The following is a 13502-nucleotide window of genomic DNA, read 5'->3' as shown; positions in this document are numbered from 1 at the left end:
TGTATGTGTGACCTTCTCTTTGTCCTCAGTGTTCTGAAATGACACAATAAAGTGACTTTTATGGGTCTATTTTCATCCATATTACTGAGCCTGTGCGTTCTTCCAATCTGGAAAATGATGTCCTTCAGTTCTGAGAAACTATTTAAATTATTTCATTGATGATTTTCATTTTTCCACTTTCCTTGTACTTTCTTTCTGCAACTCCAGTTATTTGTACAATCTACCTCCTAGAATGGTCCTCTATTTTTAAAAATCGTTTCTTTCGTGCTCGCTTTGGCAGCACATATACTAAAATTGGAACGATACAGAGAAGATTAGCATGGCCCCTGGGCAAGGATGACATGCAAATTCGTGAAGCGTTCCATATTTTTTAAAATGTTTATTTATTTTTTTTTTTTAAAGATTCTATTTATTTATTTGAGAGAGAGAGAATGAGAGACAGAGAGCACGAGAGGGAAGAGGGTCAGAGGGAGAAGCAGGGAGCCCAATGTGGGACTCGATCCCAGGACTCCAGGATCATGACCTGAGCCGAAGGCAGCCGCCTAACCAACTGAGCTACCCAGGCGCCCGAAGCGTTCCCTATTTTTATACGTCTTGTAGACCTCAAAGTACGGGAAAGGAAGCTCCCATTCAAAGGCAATTTATCTTAAGATACTGTAAATGATACTAATTTTTTGTCCATATGAAATATGTAAGTTGTACTAGAACAAAAAAAAAATCGTTTCTTTCCTATATTTACATATCTTTTCACTTTTGTCTAATTTTTCAAATAATAGCCCTCACTTACCTGACTACTGAGTTTTTCATTTTATTTTGTTATCTGCTCATGTTTATGAGTGTTTAGCTAACTAGTTGACTTTTACTTTAGGAATAACTGCCTGGGCCATTTTATGATTCTCCTCTTGTTTTGGTCAGAATCCCCAGACCAGATTCTTCTCATCTCCTGCCAGAAGAGGCAAGGCTAATAGCATTTGAGAAGCCAAGTTGAAGAAGGTTGGATGTCTCAGCATTCGCCATCTAGATGTTCCTTTAATTCCTATTTTTGGCATGATATTGTCACCCTCAAGTATGCTTGGTATATCCCAGTCTAGAATCCCTTTATGTTATCCTTTCCAGAGAATAAAATTCCAGACTTCTGCTACAGTGGAGATGGCTCAGCAGCACAGAGTAGTGAGGGACATCTAAGGATCTACCTGCCACTCAAACAGCCTTCATCTGGTCCCTCTGATTTGGGGCCTCAGTTCACTCCATTTCCAAAGGTATTTGGTACTATCAAGTCATGGAGTCTTGAGTATTCTGTGGGTACAAATGAGGTTGATTTTTGGGTTTTGCTACCTCCAGTTTAACTTCTTGAGGCCCCCAAGTCTGCTGCAAGTCTTTCTAGCCTCAAAATTTCTGTCACTGTTGTATCCTTTCCTTTTTCCCCACATTGTTGTGTGTTTATTAATTTAAAAGAACTCCTTTTGGTGGGATTTTGTGAGGAAGGAAAAATGTATGTCTTCACTTTACCAACTTTACCTAGAACTTCCAATCCATTTACTAACATACTGCTGCTGGGAGGAGCATCCTGTTTTGGTTTTGTGGGTGCAATACCTTATCATGTGAGGATATTATTCATAGTTTGGTTTTTGTTTTCTTTTTTAGTTTTCCCAAACACTGTATTTTTCAAAACATAAATCTGTTAGCATCGCTCTCCCCATGCGATTTCTATTTGAGCAGCTTCCTACATAGCTATTAGATAAAGACAAAATTCTTAAGCATGATTTTCAAGAGCATATCAGCGGGGACAAATTTACAGTGAAATACATATTTTTTCAACACAGTGTTGTTTTGTTTCGAATTCAAATGGAATGTGAATGCCTGGAGGCAAGGTCTGTATCTCCATTTTACCATAGGTCTTGTTACACCCTCTTCTCATTTCACACATTGTCTGCCCGGCCCCTGAGGTATTAGAATCAGGCTTCGCATGCTTTGGCCTCTCTAGCTCATGTTCCCACCACATGTCCCTCATTCTCTCCGCTTCACCACACTGGCTTTCTTTTGGTTCTTTTGGTTCTTTGTAAGCCGAGATCCCTCTTCCGCTGCGCTTCCTCTGAATATGCAATTTACTCCATTTGTGACTCCTTTTGTCTCTTTAATGCTGCCCCCCTTCAGATCTCGCTTCTTCAGTCTTCTGACCTTCCTGATCATGCCCCCATCATAGGCCCTCCTAGCACCTCCTAGCACCATGGAACTATTTTACATTTCTTTGTATGTTGTTTGGTTGGTGTCCACTTCCCTCAACTAAATTATAAGCTTCATGGGATAGGATCTAGGTCTGTTTTGCCTTCTGTTGCATTCACAATGCCTAGCACAGAACTTGGCTCAGGGTAGGTACCTAATAACTATTTATTAAATGAAGGAATAAAGCTGATATCTGAAGGATAAATAGGAATTATCAGATGAGGACTGAGGAAAGCTGTTTCTCTAGGCCAAGAAAACATATAAGAGTGAGCTTGGTGAGGGCACCTGGGTGGCTCAGTCGGTTACGCGGCTGCCTTCAGCTCAGGTCATGATCCTGGAGTCCCGGGATCGAGTCCCGCATCGGGCTCCCTGCTCAGCGGGGAGTCTGCTTCTCCCTCTGACCCTCCCCCCTCTCGTGTGCTCTCTCTCTCTCCCTCATTCTCTCTCTCAAATAAATAAATAAAATCTTAAAAAAAAAAAGAATGAGCTTGGTGAATTCAAGGAACTGAAAGACAAGGGCTGTGACCAGAGATGGTAGCTGGAGGGACCAGCAGGTGCCAGATCACAGAGGGCCTTTTGAGCAATGATAAAACTTGTGAACTTTTTCTGAGGGCAATGAAAAGTTTTGTAGGGGAGTTACATACCCCAGATACTATGAGGAGAATGGATTGGAAATGGCAAAAGTAGTTGAGGCAAGGCTAGTGAAAAGGTTATTGTCCTACTCAAGGCAGGGCCCCCTGGTTTGGACAAGAAAAAAGGTAGTAAAGATGGAAAGAAGTATCCAAGAATATTTTAGAAGGCACAACAATTGATGATGGATTGGAGTTGGGAAGTGTTAAAAAGAATTGTCAAAAAGTAACAACTCAGGTTTCTGGTCAGACCAACTGGGGGAACATAGATACTATTTCTTAAGCTGGGAGCAGGTTTTGGGAGAAAGTAATGAACATGAATTTTCAAATGCTTTGTTTGAGTTGCCTATGAGATATCTGAGAAGATGTGTTGAGAAGACAGTTGAACATATGAGTCTGGAGCTCAGAAGAGAGGTCCAGATTAGAAGTATACATTTGGCGGTTGTTGGCATAGACTTGTATTTAAGCCATGGTGGTAGATGAGCTTATCCAGATAGAGGGTTGAATGGGAAGATAAGGGGCCTGAATATAAGCAACCCAAAGAAGAAGCTAAACTAGTAGGATATTGTGGTCCCACAATGATGTCTGCTTTAGTGATTTTGAGGTAGGAACAGGAGTAGACAAAATTTGAGGTGGGTGTGCTTTGATGAGCAGCATTGGAGATCACTTGGGGTGGGGTTAATTAGGTGAGAGGCCAAGATACTGAATGTTCATTATGTAGGTTAGGTTAGTGAGAAGAGTTGGGGGGTAGAGGGAAAGACTGAGAGGTGCAGATACTACAGACTTCAAGAAATGAAAAGGAATGGCCAAGTCAGTGGGTAAGGGTAATGAGGATGGGGGAGGGACATATAACTGAGTAAGTCAGGTGAAAGTACTTTGTGCTTTTCAGGCAGCAATAAAGTATTGTCTTTATTCGAGTTGCACAAATAAAAACCAAAACAAGCAACCACTAAACTAAGAAAACAAACTAAATTAAAAACAAAAACAAAGGTTATTGCAGGGTGCCTGGGTGGCTCAGTCAGTTAAGAGTCTGCCTTCGGCTCAGGTTGTGATCCCAGGGTCCTGGGATCCAGCCCCGCATCAGGCTCCCTGCTCCACGGGAAGCCTGCTTCTCCCTCTCCCTTTGTGATATCTCTCTCTCTGTCTCTACCAAATAAATAAAATCTTAAAAGACAACAACAACAATTAAAAAAAAAAACAAAAAACACCAGAAAACCAAAGGTTATTGCAATTATTTTCCTGGTTCCTTTGTTTAAGTATTCTGGCTTTTGTTAGAATGTAGCAACAAGCAAATGTCAAATGCTCCAAAAAAGTAATATAGTAAAACACAGTAATGTAAGAATGTGAAGGTACCTTCTCCTCAAACACTTTGCCATGTAGATCTAGTGTACCCGAAAACTCTGAAAACTAAAAACAGAAAGTAGATATGTTGGGGGAATATATAAATGGAAGTTTTATTTGGGATGATGAGTTTGCTTCTCTTTGGTGATAAATAGTTAAGACTTTGAAAAAAAATATTTAAGACTTTGCAAAATTGTAATTAAGAGAGTGTCCATTAATAGATTTGATATCTTACATTTATAGATCACCTATTCATTTGTCAAAGATAAAAGTAAATATTCATTTGTTTTTATATTCTGATAGTCACCCTCAACAAGGTAAAGTCACTAAATTATAAGTTAAATCACATTACATTAATAGTATTATAATTCTGTCATATGTATAAACTTAAGATGTATGAGAACTTTGATTAATAAAATCATCCTTGAAACAATTCATACACACACACATACAATTATCACATACCCATTAGCACAAGTAACAAATTTGGGGAAACATGATGGGCGCCTGGGTGGCTCAGTTGGTTAAGCGACTGCCTTCAGCTCAGGTCATGATCCCGGAATCCCAGGATCGAGTCCCACATCGGGCTCCCTGCTCAGCGGGGAGTCTGCTTCTCCCTCTGACCCTCTTCCCTCTCGTGCTCTCTCTCATTCTCTCTCTCTCAAATAAATAAATAAAATCTTTAAAAAAAATTTGAAACATGATACATAAAAATAGTCTCTGTAACCAGTTGCATAAAATTCGATGCACTACAAACTTTGGAACTTTGAGGGGTCACATTTTAATAAGGGAAATTCCCGAGAGGGTCTCATCTATAGTTAACTATATCCCACTGTAAAAGAGTATACTTGCTGTCCTGGTATTAGGAGAGAAAATAGGTTTTCTTTATTTTACATTTACCACCGAAAACAAAGTGGCTTTCTAAAAAAAAAAAAAAAAAAAAAAAGAGCAGGAAAAATGATCTAGAGTGCTAAGTGTTTTTTGTTTGTTTTCATGGTTGATAAATATTCACCATGATAAAAACTCAATATAGTTTCTGTGCTCGTTATAATTATTACTTATAAAGAATAGGGACAAACTAGAGTTACCTTGGTTCTAAGGCATTTATTACAAGGAAGCTGGAGACTTACGGAAGACAAGGATCTCAGGTGATGAGGCCTCAAGAACATGACCTCCCAGTTCTCATTAGAAAAACAGGAACCAAAATGCATTTCAGCCTTTTGGAGACCAGACTGCCTCAGGACCTGGAAGATCATTCCAGATCGGAGCAAGGCAGCTCTGGCCTCCATCCCTGCTCTGTGCTCAGGCATTAATGTGATTCAACAACTATCTGCTCCTGCTGTTACCACTTCCAAAGTTACAAATAATCAACTAATTCACTCCTACTCTCCCCCACCTCCATTCTCAGTTGTCTGAAAAAGCAAAAATAAATTAAAAAGATAAGCCAGCAGGGATGTGGTTGGAGGAGATAAGTGCCATCCGATTGGTCTCTTCCACTTCCCTGAGGGATTTCTGGTTACTCAAGGACTTTGTTTTCTTTAAAAAACAAAAAAACAAAAAAACAAAAAAACAGATCCTACTGAATAACTACTCTTTGTGTCTCCAGTTCAAGCAAGAAGGACAATCTGATTGGTAGTATCTATTATCTCTATTATCTCTGCCGGGCGGGGGGGGGGGGGGGGGGGGGGGGGGAGATCTCATTCCATGGGGCCTGTCTACTCTTAGGTGCCAGATAGTCAGTCAAACTTTATTTCTGGGTGTGACTGTGAAGCGTCTCTGGAAGAGATTAGCATGTGAATCAGTAGACTGAGTAAAGATCTTCCTTGCCAGTGAGGTGGATCTCACTCAATCTGTTGAGTGCCTGAAGAGATCAAAAAAGACAGAGGAAGGACAAATATACTCTCTGATTGAACAGAGACAAACCTCTTCTTCGGCCCTTGGACACTGGTATTCCTGATTCTTGCACGTTCATACTCAGAGACTTATACCACTGCTCCTCTCCTCCTTTTCAGGAGTTCAGACTTATTTACACCACCAGCCTCCCTATTATCTAGCTTACAGATGGCAGATCAGCAGATCATGGGACTTCTCAGCCTCCACAATCACACGAGTCAGGCCATATACTAAATCGCCTCATATATATAGATATATAGATATATAGATATATAGATATATAGATATATGTATATCTTACTGGTTCTGTTTCTCTGGAGAACCCTAATACAGCAATATATAAAATTTTCCTTTCGTTGATAAATGTTAACAGTGATTTAATCTAGGGTAATAATCAATTATACAGACCTTTTGTTTTTGTCTTTTTTTTTTTTTAAATCACAGACAAGGCCTATTCTTCAAATTGTTTTGTTTTCTGGTGCAGTTCTTTTAAAGTAATTCATAGGATGATGAGCCTCCTGATTAAATCCAATGCTTGGGGTGGTAAAGATAGCCCAAAGAAATGAACAAAATTGCAAGACACATTTTAATCAAGTTTAATCTTATCTTGCTCCTAGCCACCCTTTCCTAGAGCTAAAGAGAACTCTTGTGTTTCACTTTAATTTCTCTTGAAGAGATGCTAACAATTGCAAAAGAAAGAAAAAAGTACTTGAGGGACACCTGGGTGGCTCAGTTGGTTAAACGTCTGCATTCGGCTCAGGTCATGATCCCAGGGTCCTGGGATCAAGTCCTACATCAGACTCCCTGCTCAGCAGGGAGCCTGCTTCTGCCTCTCTCTCCCTCTCTCTCTGACGAATAAATAAATAAATAAAATACTAAAAAAAAAAAAAAAGAAACCAGTACTTGAGTACTTACATAATTTAAGATGTGTCAACCCTAGAGTGTTCCAATCTTATGCGAAATATAAAATTTATTTTTGTTAATTTTAGTGAAAAAATAAGAAAGAATATATTTAAAAGTTATGAAACTCACACTGGAGTCAGACTAAACATTGTAAATCAAGGTAATGGCTTTACTGAGGGGACATATGTTGCAGTTTGGGTGTGTAAGAGGACTAATCTGGGTACCAATCAGTGGTTAGCTGGAACCAGCTCAGAAGAATTTTTTGCATACAGAATCAAATCTGTATGCAAATCAAGCAGGCAATCCGGCAGATCTGAGATGGGTACAAAAGATTGTGTTTCCACCCTTACAAACCATAGAGGAGGTGCCATTTCATAAAAAGTATCCTGCATTTTACTGTGGTTATCTTCACATATAAAATCCTATTATAAGATAAACAGAATTTTGGGCACCTGGGTGGCTCAGTCGTTAAGCATCTGCCTTCCGCTCAGCTCATGATCCCAGGGTCCTGGGATCAAGTCCCACGTCGGGCTCCCTGCTCGGCGGGAAGCCTGCTTCTCTCCCTCTCCCACTCCCCCGCTTGTGTTCCTGCTCTCGCGGTGTCTCTCTCTGTCAAATAAATAAATAAAATCTTTAAAAAAAAAAGATACACAGAATTTTGAGGAAGCTGAGATGCTATATAATCAGGACACTTTCCCATATTTTTTTACTGCAAATTCACAATTGTTTTCATCAGAGTCCAGAGGGGCAAGAAAAGCCTTCTGAGGCTTTGGCTGGGGAAGTGGGGAGGGGGGCGGGGTGGAGGCTGGAGCCTGTGGTGTGGGACAGTGGGGAAGTAAAGGGGAAAGAAGAGTGAGCGGGAAGAGGAAAAGGCAGAGACTTTTCCCCCTCTGTGGTTTACATAAAAGGGAAACCGGAGGAGTGAGTAAAACTAAGGGAATCATGGTGTCCGTGGTTAGGGCAAGCCCAGCACAGGCAGAAGTGCCTGTACAGGTCTTTTTTTTTTTTTTTTTCTTTTCTTTTTTAAGTAGGCTCCACACTGGTCTCCAACGTGAGGCTTGAACTCACAACCCTGAGATCAAGACCTGAGCTGAGATCAAGAGTCAGATGCTTAGCCAACTGAGCCACCCAGGCGTCCCTGAAAAGGTCTTTAACCCCAGCTTGACGTGAATCCTAGGGACCTGGAAACCCATGACAAAATTCTGGGAGAGGTGTCTGTACACAAATCCAAGACTCAGAGGAAAGGGTGGCAGGGCCCTGGAAGCAAGAGAATGACTAAAATGAAGAGTTGGTCAAGCATTTGAGAGAACACCCAGTTGTATTTTAGAATTTATCTTTAAAAAGATCTTTCTTTAAAAGTGCTGTAAAAGGAAATAACCAGGGGAATGAGATGGTGCCTAAGGGAGACCCCTCAGGGTGGCCAGGGAAGGCCTCTTTAAGGAATGAATGGTGGTGGAGCTGAGGCCTGATGGGTGAACACGAGCCAGCCAAGGGATGGGGCTGGGGAGCAGGAAGCGGGAACAGGGAAGAGATGGCTCAGGTTCCAGTTTACCCTCCGAGAGTACTGAGTAACTCTCCCTCGCAGCTTACTGTACAAGTGGAAGGGTGAACAGCTAGAAGAGTGTTATGTATTGGAGATATGGGTAGAATTCAGTTTACATGGACCGAAACATCCAATAAAGTCGCTTGCGAGCTTGTCTTAGTCAACATTCAATGATATTTTCTTATGCCTCATCTTGCTGGATTTCTACCAAACCCATTTCTGACAACTTTCTTCTTCCAAATTCTCCTTTCCCAAACACATTTTTTTTTTTTCTCTTATAAGGAGCCCTTAGAAATGGTCTAGACTAGCTATTTCCGAACCTGACTGCAATTCAGAATTATCTGGGAGATCTGGTCAAAAACAGAATTTTCAGGTCTTGGGTGGGGTGCAGACATCTGCACTTTGAAGCATTCCATGTGATTGTGATGCAGCAGGCTTACTACCCTACTCTTTCTTCATTGTTAATTTCCAAATTATTCAGGAAAACATTGGTTCCAGGAGATGTTATCAGTGCTCCAAGAATAAAAGACTCTCTTATCAAATGAGCTGAAGAAACTTAGATTCTCCTCTTAGCATTTCACAAACCACCCTAGGATAAAGGCTCTGAGACATGCTGTGTCTAACAGCTAAACAAACAATCGAATCACACTAGATTATTTTTTCTTAACTTCACCTAGAATAGTTTTCGCTAAACAATAGTATGGAAAATACTCATCTAGAAAAACAGTTTATTTTAATTTTCACAAATACGTATGTGTATATTTTATTATATTATAAATTCTATTAAGTGTAACCGGGCAAGATATTCCTTCAGTTAAGAAGGTAGTCCCAAAAAAGGCATCTTGTCCTAGTTGCTGGTAAAGCTCTGCACAGCCCCACAGCTGATTTTGAATGAATGCCTTCCCCACAGCTCTGCTCTTGTCATTTCTCCAGGTTCTAAAATCTCTATGCTGTCTCTCACATTTACAACTCAAGGATCAGCCTGTCCTCCATCTCCACCTGGATGTCCTAGGCTTACTCTCTCTGATTCTGACATCAATTCTAATGTGTGAGTTATCTTTCCCACACCACCGACCAATTCTCTGGCACCACATGGGTATCCCACAATTCAACTCAATTCTGACACCATCTACCCAGAGATGGCATCAGATTCCACAGGTTAAAGGCTCAGTCCTACAAGACTGGCCCCCGCCCCCACTTCCGACACCAATCATAAGTCCAGATTGTCCTCTCTGCTTTGGACCCACTGGCTATATAGCAGAAGTTCCCATGACTTCTCTTCTGTTTGGATTAATTTGCTAGAGCAGCTCATGGAATTCAGGAAATCAGTTTACTCACTAGATTACTGGTTTATTACAAAGGATATTAAAGACTATGAATCAACAACCAGATGGGTGCATAGGGTGAGGTCTGGCTCTGTGGAGTTTGGAGCTCCAGCCCAGTACCGGTGATGCTGTTCTAGTTCACCAATCTATCAGCTCTCTGAACGCTGTCCTTTGGGGTTTTTATGGAGGCTTCGATACTTAGGCAAGGTTAAATCATTGACCAATGGTGATTGAACTCAATCTCCAGCCCCACTCCCCTCTTCAGGGGTGGGGCTGAAAGTTCCAATGCTCCAGTCACAAGCTTGATTGCCCTGGCAATCAACCCTAGTTCTTGGGTTACCTAGGGGCTTTCCAAAAGTCACCTCAGTTATGGAACAAAAGACACCTTTATTGATCTCTTACGAAATTCCAAGGGTTTTAGGAGCTCTGTGCCTTGAACAGGGATGAAGACCAAATATATATTTCTTGTTAGGGCGCCTGGGTGGCTCAGTCAGTTAAGCGTCTGCCTCGGGCTCAGGTCATGATCCCGGAGTTCTGGGATCGAGTCCCACATCCAGCTCCCTGCTCAGCAGGAGAGTCTGCTTCTCCCTCTCCCTCTGCCCCACCCCCCTGCTTGTGCTCTTTCGCTCACTCTCTCGCTCTCAAATAAAATCTTATAAATCACAATATTGCACTCTCCAAAACAGAGAACAAAATTCATGTTCCTTTCCACTTTCTCTTCTGACTTTCCCAGCTGAGTCAGTGATTGCTACCGTCCTAGTGATGCAAATCTCAAACCTTGTAGTAACCTTTGCCTCCTCATCCTTGAATCGCATGGTGTCAGCTCTTCCTGCCCATTTTTACTGTTAACAATTGTACTTTTTGTCCTTCTTACTTTATGCATGGATGACTTCAATTGCATCCTGTTGGAATCTTCACTGCATGTTGTCTCTCTTTCCTGCATTTTATTTTTCTCCTCTGCCAGGTTATTAAGCATCTACAACATTTCCTTATGATCTATTGGGCTGAAAGAGAAAATTTTTATTTATTTATTTATTTGTTTAATTTTTTAAATGAGATGAAAAAAATTTTAAAGATTTATTTATTTTAGAGAGAGACAGTGCTTGAGCAGTGGGAAGGAGCAGAGGGAGAGGGAGAGAATTTGAAGCAGACTCTGCACTGAGCGTGGGGCTGACACAGGGCTCAATCTCCCAACCCCGAGATCATGACCTCAGCTGAAACCAAGAGTCAGACGCTTAACCGAATGAGCCACCCAGGTGCCCTTAAAAGAGAAAACTTTTAAATAAAATCCTCTAGTAACTAGTCCCATTTGCTAAACAAGTTTCTCATTCACCTTTCTCCAAGTTGCACTCTATTCATGTTATATTTGACTTGCTTTGTGATGTTGCTATGTTTTCTTCCATTTCTCCAAAGGCCCTTCTCCACTCTCAAATAAAACTGCTTAGACCAGTGGTTCTCACATTTTAGTGCTTCTCACAATCATCTGGAAGTCTTGTTAAAACACTGATTGCTAGTCTCTACTTAGAGCCAGAGTTTCTGCTTCAAAAAAGTCACTAATTTGCATTTCTCACAAGTATTCCGCAGATGTTGATGTGGCCGTCAGGGCCCACGCTTTGAGAACCACTGACTTAGACCTACAGCTCTCCGGCCTGGGTTCCACATGAGAATCACCTGGTGTAGTGGGACGCTGCGACGCTCTGCCCAAATCCCCCTTCCCAGGCTAAGACCCGTATTTCCCCTAGATGCTGTGTGTGTTGGTTGCTGATGGTTCACAACTGTATTCCTCTCTGAGAATTGCCCTTGTACACACTCTGTGTAACTGCCACCCAGATCAGGATTTCAAAAACAAATATCTTGGGGTGCCTGGGTGGCTCAGTCAGTTAAGTGTGTGCCTTGGGCTCAGGTCATGATCTCAGGGTCCTGGGATTGAGCCCTGCATTGGGCTCCCTGCTCGGCGGGAAGCCTGCTTCTCCCTCTCCCTCTGCCTGCTGCTCCCCCCACTTGTGCTATCTCTCTCTGTCAAATAAATACAATCTTTAAAACAAACAAACAAACAAACAAACAACAAATATCTCTAGCTGCCTAGAAAGTTCTGCTGTGCCCCTTCCCAGTCAAGTCACCAAAAGATGTCTTGGATTGCCATGATTAGTTTTACCTGTTCTTGAAATGTTAACGATTATTTGGTATATACTCTTTTGTGTCTGACTTCTTCCACTCAGCAAAATATGAGATTCATCCGTTGTGTTCCATGTGTCAGTAGTTTCTCTTTTACTGTGTGTAGTGCTGCCTTGTATCAGCATACCACAATTTATTTATTCATTCCCCTACTGAGGGACATTTGTATTGTTTCCAGTTATTGGATATATTCATTGCTAATATTTTCACCCAGCCTGTGGTTTGTATTTTAATTCTCCTGCGGGTGTCTTTAATGATTGTAAAATCTCAATTTTAATGAAAGCCAAATTTTTTATGGGTTTTTTTTGTCCTCTTTAAGAATTTTTGCCTAGGGCGCCTGGGTGGCTCAGTTGGTTAAGCGACTGCCTTCGGCTCAGGTCATGATCGTGGAGTCCTGGGATCGAGTCCCACATCAGGCTCCCTGCTCAGCAGGGAGTCTGCTTCTCCCTCTGACCCTCTTCCCTCTCGTGTTCTCTATCTCTCATTCTCTCTCTCAAATAAATAAATAAATAAATAAAGATTTAAAAAAAAGAATTTTTGCCTATACCTGAGGTTTTAAAAGATACTGATGCCCAGAATTTAGCCCAGATCGATTAAATCAGGGTTATATGTATTTTTAAAAAGCTCCCCAGATGATTCTAATGCACAGCTACCTTTGCAAACCACTGACTCAGGCCATGAGCTTCCTGAGGTTAGAGATGGTGACTTATTTTACACAGCCCAGCACCCACTGCCTTATATGATGGTGCTTGATAAAAACCCGATATTGGATGAATTTGGTCCATCTTTCCCAGGGCATCACACATTCTATCTTCTCTATGAAACTTTCTCCCTATGACTCCCAATGACATTGTCTTTCTCAGACTATTTTGCCCTATTAGTGTTTCTCAATTGTTTTATCTTCTGTCCCTAAGCAGTTTGCAAAGCTGTTGTAGAGAGAACGTTTAGGAGAAGCCATTGTTCTCTCTTCTTCCTGTTTCTGTGGGAAGATTAGCCCTAAATCTCTGGCAGGAACAGTTTGGAGCATTATCTCCACTTCTTTTCTCCATCCCGTCATTTCCGCTCTCCCCTGTGCTCTTTCCCACAAGAGTAACTAATGTGCTTGGTGAGATGGAGAGAGTCCAGAGAACATCCCACTCGATGGACAGCTGGACATTGAAAACCAGGATTCCTCTACTTCTTTCTCTTCCCCTAGCTGCTGCCAACATTAGTAAGAATGCCAGGGCTCTCCCATGGCCTCTTTCTCTAGGGAGTCAACTAAACTCCATCTAAAAGTGGCTAAGGAAACTATATTCATACAGAACCCTAGGTTCAGGGCGTCAAAGGATGATGGGACCCTCACTCGATGTATGAAATAACACAACAAAACTGAATTGATTGCTAACCATAGTACAGGAAGCACAATTTCTCTGTGATGACTGCCGCTAAACTGCGGATAGGGTCTTACAGCGGATCGGCGCAGTTCAGGGA

The 13502-nt window shown here is 41.5% G+C and overlaps 1 non-coding gene across 1 annotated transcript; it reads left to right on the top strand.

The window, feature by feature from the left end:
* Nucleotides 1-264: 264 nt before the first annotated feature.
* On the top strand, nucleotides 265-371 carry LOC113912138. The gene has a single exon (XR_003516734.1). It is a non-coding gene; the product is annotated as a U6 spliceosomal RNA (small nuclear RNA).
* The last annotated feature ends 13131 nt before the right edge of the window (nucleotides 372-13502 follow it).

Source organism: Zalophus californianus, chromosome 12, assembly GCF_009762305.2.
Source record: "Zalophus californianus isolate mZalCal1 chromosome 12, mZalCal1.pri.v2, whole genome shotgun sequence".
In the NCBI taxonomy this organism is placed as follows: domain Eukaryota; kingdom Metazoa; phylum Chordata; class Mammalia; order Carnivora; family Otariidae; genus Zalophus; species Zalophus californianus.
This window is presented reverse-complemented; position numbering and strand designations above follow the sequence as displayed.